General features: G+C 36.8%; 1 pseudogene; it reads left to right on the forward strand.

Annotated features, from left to right (window-relative positions):
• Positions 1-207: 207 nt before the first annotated feature.
• LOC127669114 (olfactory receptor 14J1-like) lies at positions 208-1,169 on the forward strand (annotated as a pseudogene).
• The last annotated feature ends 7,554 nt before the right edge of the window (positions 1,170-8,723 follow it).

Consider the following 8,723-nt stretch of genomic DNA (forward strand, 5'->3'; position numbering starts at 1 on the left):
TCTAATAGTGACAAGTCAGGCTCTAGCCCAGAAAATTCTTATGACTTGTTGATTACACTTAAGGTTTCTAGTTCCAGAAAATTGCTAAATATTTGTTAGAACTGAATGTTAACTAATCCCAGGGATAACAAGTTCTTCTTGCTATCACTAGTTTTCTTTTAGCTTTTCTTAAATAGAATTAAACTTTGAGTCACAAGAGTGACCATAATGAATGTGAGCTTCAAGACTGGATTCCTCCTCATGGGGTTCTCTGATGAGCGTAAACTTCAGATTTTACATGCAGTGCTCTTTTTGATCACATACCTGTTGGCCATCATGGGCAATCTCCTCATTATCACCATCATCACCTTGGACCAACATCTTCATTCTCCCATGTACTGCTTCTTGAAGCACCTCTCTCTTTTGGACCTCTGCTTCATCTCTGTTACTGTTCCTCAGTCCATTGCAAACTCACTCATGGACAATGGTTTCATTTCTTTTGGTCAGTGTGTGCTTCAGGTTTTCTTCTTCATAGCTCTGGCTTCATCAGAAGTAGGTATTCTCACAGTGATGTCTTATGACCGGTATGTTGCCATCTGTCAGCCACTGCAGTATGAGACATTATGGATCCCCATGCTTGCAAGTGTGCAGTGATAGCTGTATGGATGGCTGGAGGAATATCTGGGCTCATACACACAGGTGTTAATTTCTCAATTCCTCTTTGTGGGAAGAGAATTATTCACCAGTTCTTCTGTGACATTCCCCAAATGCTAAAACTAGCCTGTTCTTATGAATTCATTAATGAGATTGCAGTGGCTGCATTTACAAAATCCACAGCCTTTGTCTGTTTGATTGCCATAGTATTCTCCTACATTCAAATCTTCTCAACTGTGATGAGAATTCCATCAGCTGATAGTCGGATTAAGGTGTTCTCCACCTGTGTTCCACATTTGTTTGTAGTCATGTTCTTCCTCTCAGCTGCAGGCTTTGAATTTCTAAGACTTCCTTCAGATTCCCTGTCAGCAATGGACCTCATATTCTCCATATTCTACACTGTGATACCTCCAACACTCAATCCACTCATCTACAGCTTGAGAAATGAGTCCATGAAAGCAGCTCTGAAGAAAGTGTTGTCAAGAGAAGAATTTTCTCGGAGAATGGTATATGCAAAAGCTATATTCAATCTCTAAAGAAACAACAAACTAAGAGATATTGCTACTATGTCCTAGATTAGAGGAGTTATGAATTAGATTTCTTCGAAGACTCTGTTTCAGTGTTTCTCTTAGTTATGTCCTTCTCAAGAGAGTTTTCTTTTGGTTTTTTGAGACAGGGTTTCTCTGTGTAGCCCTGGCTGTCCTGGAACTCACTCTGTAGACCAGGCTGGCCTCAAACTCAGAAATCTGCCTGCCTCTGCCTCCCAGAGTGCTGGGATTACAGGTGTGCGCCACCACTGCCCGGCTCTCAATAATGTTTTATCAAATAAAAGATAATTGACCAGTAAGGATATGCATGGGCTCCCTTGTTCCTCTAATTCCAATATTATTTCAGATCATTTCTTTTTTTTATTTTTATTATTCGATATAATTTATTTACATTTCAAATGATTTCCCCTTTTCTAGCCCCCCCACTCCCCGATAGTCCCGTAAGCCCCCTTCTCTTCCCCTGTCCTCCCTTCCACCCCTTCCCACTTCCCCGTTCTGGTTTTGCCGAATACTATTTCACTGAGTCTTTCCAGAACCAGGGGTCACTCCTCCTTTCTTCTTGTATCTCATTTGATGTGTGGATTATGGTTTGGGTATTCCAGTTTTCTAGGTTAATAACCACTTATTAGTGAGTACATACCATGAATCACCTTTTGAGTCTGGGTTACCTCACTTAGTATGATGTTCTCTAGCTCCATCCATTTGCCTAAGAATTTCATGAATTCATTGTTTCTAATGGCTGAATAGTACTCCATTGTGTAGATATACCACATTTTTTGCATCCACTCTTCTGTTGAGGGATACCTGGGTTCTTTCCAGCATCTGGCAATTATAAATAGGGCTGCTATGAACATAGTAGAGCATGTATCCTTATTACATGGTGGGGAATCCTCTGGATATATGCCCAGGAGTGGTATAGCAGGATCTTCTGGAAGTGAGGTGCCCAGTTTTCTGAGGAACCGCCAGACTGATTTCCAGAGTGGTTGTACCAATCTGCAACCCCACCAGCAATGGAGGAGTGTTCCTCTTTCTCCAAACCCTCTCCAACACCTGCTGTCTCCTGAATTTTTAATCTTAGCCATTCTGACTGGTGTAAGATGAAATCTTAGGGTTGTTTTGATTTGCATTTCCCTAATGACTAATGAAGTTGAGCATTTTTTAAGATGCTTCTCTGCCATCCGAAGTTCTTCAGGTGAGAATTCTTTGTTTAACTCTGTACCCCATTTTTTAATAGGGTTGTTCGGTTTTCTGGAGTCTAACTTCTTGAGTTCTTTATATATATTGGATATTAGCCCTCTATCTGATGTAGGATTGGTGAAGATCTTTTCCCAATTTGTTGGTTGCTGATCTGTCCTCTTGATGGTGTCCTTTGCCTTACAGAAACTCTGTAACCTTATGAGGTCCCATTTGTCAATTCTTGCTCTTAGAGCATACGCTTTTGGTGTTCTGTTCAGAAACTTTCTCCCTGTACCGATGTCCTCAAGGGTCTTCCCCAGTTTCTTTTCTATTAGCTTCAGAGTGTCTGTCATGTCTACCAACATGTCCTGGATACCCCATCACACCAGTAAAACAAGATTTGGATTTAAAATCACTGGTCATGATGCTGGTACAGGAACACATGAAGGACATACTTAAAGAAATTCAGGAGAAAATGGATCAAAAGTTAGAAGCCCTTGCAAGGGAAACACAAAAATCGTTGAAAGAAATCCAGGAGAATACAAAAGCCAACAAGGAGGAAATGCAAAAAACACTTAAAGAAATACAGGAGAACTTTGGTCAACAGGCTGAGGTCATGAAAAACGAAACACAAAAATCTCTTAAAGAAATACAGGAGAACTTTGGTCAATAGGCTGAGGTCATGAAAAAGGAAACACAAAAATCTCTTAAAGAATTCCAGGAAAACACAAACATGCAAGTGAAGGAGCTAAGCAAAACCATCCAGGATCTAAAATCAGAAGTAGAAACAACTAAGAAAACTCAAAGGGAGACAACTTTGGAGATAGAAAGCCTTGGGAAGAAATCAGGGGACAGAGATGCAAATTTCAACAACAGAATACAAGAGATAGAAGAAAGAATCTCAGATGCTAAAGATTCCATAGAAACCATGGACTCAACAGTTAAAGAAAATGCAAAATGCAAAAAGCTTGTAACCCAAAATATCCAGGAAATCCAGGACACAATGAGAAGACCAAACCTAAGGATTATTGGCATAGATGAGAGTGAAGATTTACAACTTAAAGGGCCAGCAAATATCTTCAATAAAATTATGGAAGAAAACTTCCCTAACCTAAAGAGAGAGATGCCCATGAATATACAAGAAGCCTACAGAACTCCAAACAGACTGGACCAGAACAGAAATACTTCCCGTCACATAATAATCAAAACACCAAATGTTCTAAACAAAGAAAGAATACTAAAGGCAGTAAGAGAAAAAGGCCAAGTAACATATAAAGGAAGACCTATCAGAATCACAGCAGACTTTTCACCTGAGACTATGAAGGCTAGAAGGTCCTGGGCAGATCTCATGCAGACTCTAAGAGAACACAAATGCCAACCAAAACTACTATATCCAGCAAAACTCTCAATCACCATAGATGGAGAAACTTAGATATTTCATGACAAAACCAAGTTTACCCAATATCTATCCACAAACCCGGCCCTAAAAAGGATAATAGGAGTACAACACCAATACAAGGAGGGAAACTTCACCCTGGAAAAAGCAAGATAGTAACCTTTCATCAGATCATTTCTTAAGGATGTACAGGAATTAAGAGTGAAAAAAGAGTTAGTTTTGACAAGACCCAATACCAATTTAAAGTTAATTTTAATAAATACATTTTAAACTGCCATTAGGTAAACTGATTTTGTCTGTGTGATACTAGATCCCTTATTGCTGTACATAATTCCCTCTAGGCTACCAAGTTACCTGCTATTCTTACATAGCTACAAGGTTTTCTTGCTCATAAAAAGTACAGTAACTATGTTCATAACTTATTCAGTCCCTACCAAAATTCACGTTTCCTATATATTCCTTTCCTAATCCAAGTGAACCAACTTATAGTTTTACTATATTTTCCATTTTTACTAATAATGCAACAAGAATATTTTTTCAAATAAAAATAGGTAAAATTATAATTCATGTTAATGTTCTTATAGTATACATTTATCTATATGTCTCACAACATAAATGCTTTGTTCCCAAGAATAATTTGTATGTGTGCATATGATTATAAAAATAGGGACACGTGATTATACCTCACTAATGAAGTAGATCCCAAGGATCCTCTTTTCCATTACTGAAAATGCTCAAGTTAAATCTTACCCTATCTGATACAAAAAGAGACTCCAGCAAGATCCTTACAGTCAAAAGCACATCTGTGATGAGTCCTATGTGCTGAGCACAAATCTGTGAGTGCATTAGCTGAAGTGTTGAGAAGCTAATGGTGTTGCTCACTTGGGTTAATAACCTGCTTTTTTCCCAAAGACTCATTATTTACAAAGTTAAAATATAAAGGACCCTTTATCTTGAGTGTTCAAAAGAATCAAAGTACACAATTTAATGATACGGGGAATGAGTAGTGGTGGAACAATAGATTTTTAGATTGTTCTATTGACTATATGCAATATTTACTTTACTTTTTATTTTGAATATTTAACATTATTTTAAACATGATTTAATTATCATCTGGACCTACAAATGCATTTATCCATGTATGTAAGTAATTCCTTGGCTTTTATGCCTCATCCTCTCTCCTACATGAATTCAATTCTTGGCTGCATCTTCCTGAGTACTGTTTTACCCACTATATTCCTTGAATACAGGATATCATCTATGAATTATATTACCATTGATAAATTTTAAAAATGTAAGTGTTTTATTTTCTCACAGAAATAATTTTAAAAGTTCCAACAAGAAAGAAAACAATGACACAAAATAAAGATAAATAACATTGTAGGTTTATCTGTGTGTGCCTCTTTGATTCTTGTCATCTTTGCATATCATTAGATTGTACTGTTGTTGAAGGGTAAGCCCACTGAACTCTAATCAGAAACTATTTGTCATTTCATGGAAGGAAAATATGTAATACTAATTGACTGACTAACTTCCAGAGAATCAGCCATAATCGGGCATTAATATCTTCCACATTTCAATCTTTTCTCTGTTTTCAACTCACATTTTTTTTTTGTATCAGGTTTTTTTTTTTCTCACCACAGTTAATGATTCCTCTGGCCACTTAATTGTTTATGTACTTGAATGCTATCTTCTCCCAACCCCCAACCAACCAGTCAGTAATTAGTTCTGATTGTGTCTTCACTGGCATTCTGGCTTTAGATAAACATTTTCTCAGATTGGTACACTGGATAAATAATCCCTAGCAACTTTCTGTTTTGAATGCAGTATAGATTTCTTTAATTTGCATTTTGCCATCTTAATTGTAATAAGATTTGTATACATTAAAAATAAATAGCAAAAAAACAAAAAAATAATAAAAATTAAAAAAAAATGGCATTCATGTCAAGTGTACACATACTGAGAATTAAAGTCAACCATTTAAATAAGCAGCTTCAATCAAGACACTCACAGAACCAAACTGGTATTCACATGTATCTGGCAATCTTTTCTGTCCCAGCCTTCTAACCCCAGGGACCACCAAACGACTTTTATCATTACACAGTTGTTTCCCTTTCTGGATTTATACCATTCACTCTTCAGCAGGAAATGTTGCTGAGTGTGCTATTCTGAGGCTGAACTACATAGTTCACTTCTTTCTATCTGAATTGTGTTCCATTACATAGACATAGGACACTTACTTTGCAGTTGTATGATTTGTTATGTCTTTTACTAGGGGAATATCTTGTTCATTATGTTGTTGGCTGGTAAACAACTACACTGACTACAATATGGGATCATTCTAAATAAAGTTTTTATGAATATTAATACAGCATTCTAAGGTCATGTTTTTGTTTTGATTAAATGTGTACAATGAAATATTTTACATGTATTTGGTGTATTGTTCCCCCCCCCCATGCTCTCTCATCTGACTCTTACACTTGCTATTCTTCTTTCTCCCCTCTTCTCTACAGATCCCTTTCCTACATTTCCACATAATGTTACTTTTTCCTTTGTAGCTTTCTGGTTTTGACCAGAATGTGTGGCCAGAGATTTGGAACTACCCATAGAATAGTGGTGAGTTCACCATTTGGTTCACAACCGAAGGCAATGGCCATACATTCCCTAGAATTCATCAGTCTGAAGTAGTTGAACAAGGAGGAATAGGGGACCTGTGAGCCTCTACCCAGTACATGAGTGTATGTTGGCAGGCTCAGTTTTATTTAAGCCCAATTCAGTTTTCTATTTGCAGTAGACTGTAAGAGATGTGGAAGCTCATGAATCGTTTCTACCTCCATAGTGACTAGCTTAAGCTTATGTAGGTATTGTGGAGTCAATTATAGCCCCTTTGAATTTATTAGGACAATGGTTCTGAAGACACTATTTTTTCTGCTTCTCCAAGGCTCTTACAGTCTTTCCATACCGTCTTCAGTGATGGTCCCTGAGTCATAGAGTTCAATGATATAACAATATGGATGGCTCAGTATTTGTACTTTGACAAGTTGTGAGTTTATATGTTAACTACTATCTACTGCATATAGAAACATCCCACATAAGGCCTGACTTCATAGTTTAATATCTCAACTTGACACATATGCTTTCTGTTGTCACTATAAATCCCAGAAACACAAAGCAACCCGGGGAGGAAATGCTTTATTTCATCTTATAGTCCACAATCCATAATTGAGGGAAATTAGTGAAGGAGCTTAAGGCAGGAACCTGGAAGCAGAAACTGAGTCATGAAGAAGCGATGCTTACTGGCTTGCTTTCCAGGAGTTTTTCAGCTTTCTTTCTTTCCTTCTTTCCTTCTTTCTTTCTTTCTTTCTTTCTTTCTTTCTTTCTTTCTTTCTTTCTTTCTTTCTTTCTTTCATTCTTTCTTTCTTTCTTTTGTTCTGTCTTTCTCTCTTTCTTTCTTTCGTTCTGTCTCTCTGTCTCTGTCTCTCTCTCTCTCTCTCTCTCTCTCTCTCTCTCTCTCTCTTTCTTTCTTTCATTGAATATCATCTTAATTTACATTGCCAATGGTAAAATCTTTCCCAATATCCCCCCTCCCCTTTCAGCTTGCTTTCTTATACAACCCAAAAACACTTGTCCAGGAGTGGCTCCACCCACAGAGGACTGTGCAATTCCACATCAACCATTAATCAAGAACATGCATCCACAGATTTGCTTACAGGCCAACAAAATTGAAGCATTTTCTCAATTGCGTTTTCCTCTTTACAGATGATCATAGCTTGTCTTAAACTGACAAAATTTAACCAGCACAGCACTCAGGTGAAAGAAATATCTATTATCTTTTTTCAGAGTTCATCTACAGTGATGTCTAAAATTATACAGTATACCACAAGTGAATGGTAGATTCTTTCCATTATTGTGTTTCAGAGTCCTCTCTGATCATGGAACAACATGGAATGAAAATGAGAATGCTCAGTAGAATCTTGTTTTATTTAATTTTCATAATTATTCTAGAGTCTCAGAAGTTGCAAATTAGAACAGATCTGTACCATGCCTCCTTTATCTATCTTACATTGCTCCAATGTAATATCAAATCATAGATTTATAGTCTTTTCTTACACGTATGAAGCAATATAGCTGCTACCTCTGTTGAGACATAACTATTTTATCACCACACGGATGTCTATGGTCTTACCCTTTACATAGTTACATTCACCTTCCTTCCCTACCACATTCCAATCCTTAACAATCAAAGGTATTTTCCCTATCTTCAAAACATTGTTATTTCAGGAGTTGTACAAAAATACATAGAATCATACATCATGTGAACTTCTGATGTTGACATTTTGACACTTATCACTGTTCTCATCCATATACATAAACCTTTCCCTTTCTGTTCTTGAGTGGTATGCTGTAATACAGATGCACTAAATATACTTAGCATTTCACCCATTAAATAATATTTAGATTGTTTCCAGATTGAGGATGTTAAAAACAAGCAGAACTGAATATTTGTGCACTACTTTCATTTTCAAGGCCCAAATATATATGGATTCAATCTTTTGATTAAACAATAGTTGCATGTTTGTGTTTGGTTTTTAAACAAAAATTACATAAGGTCTCTATGAGTCCTGCCTGGAAATAGATGTTTCACGTCTACCTACATTCGACTAGATGTAAATAAGGTGAATGCCCAACCATGTTGAAAGGTGGATTGGGACATGTACTCTGTTAATACAAAGAAGAGAGATAAGGGTTGATGAGTACACAGCAGTATTTGTTTTTATACTGAAAGTCATTTACTCACTTTCATAAAACTTGTTTTTTACTATAATTAACTATTAACAAGTTTATATTGATAGCCTCTGTAGTATGAAATATTTTATGCACCTACCCCTTTAAATGATCCTATGCTTTACAGTGTCAGTTGCTATTGGACTTCTGGGATGGGAGGATATAAAAAGACAACAGAGACTGTG

Source organism: Apodemus sylvaticus, chromosome 19 (assembly GCF_947179515.1).
Source record: "Apodemus sylvaticus chromosome 19, mApoSyl1.1, whole genome shotgun sequence".
NCBI lineage: Eukaryota > Metazoa > Chordata > Mammalia > Rodentia > Muridae > Apodemus > Apodemus sylvaticus.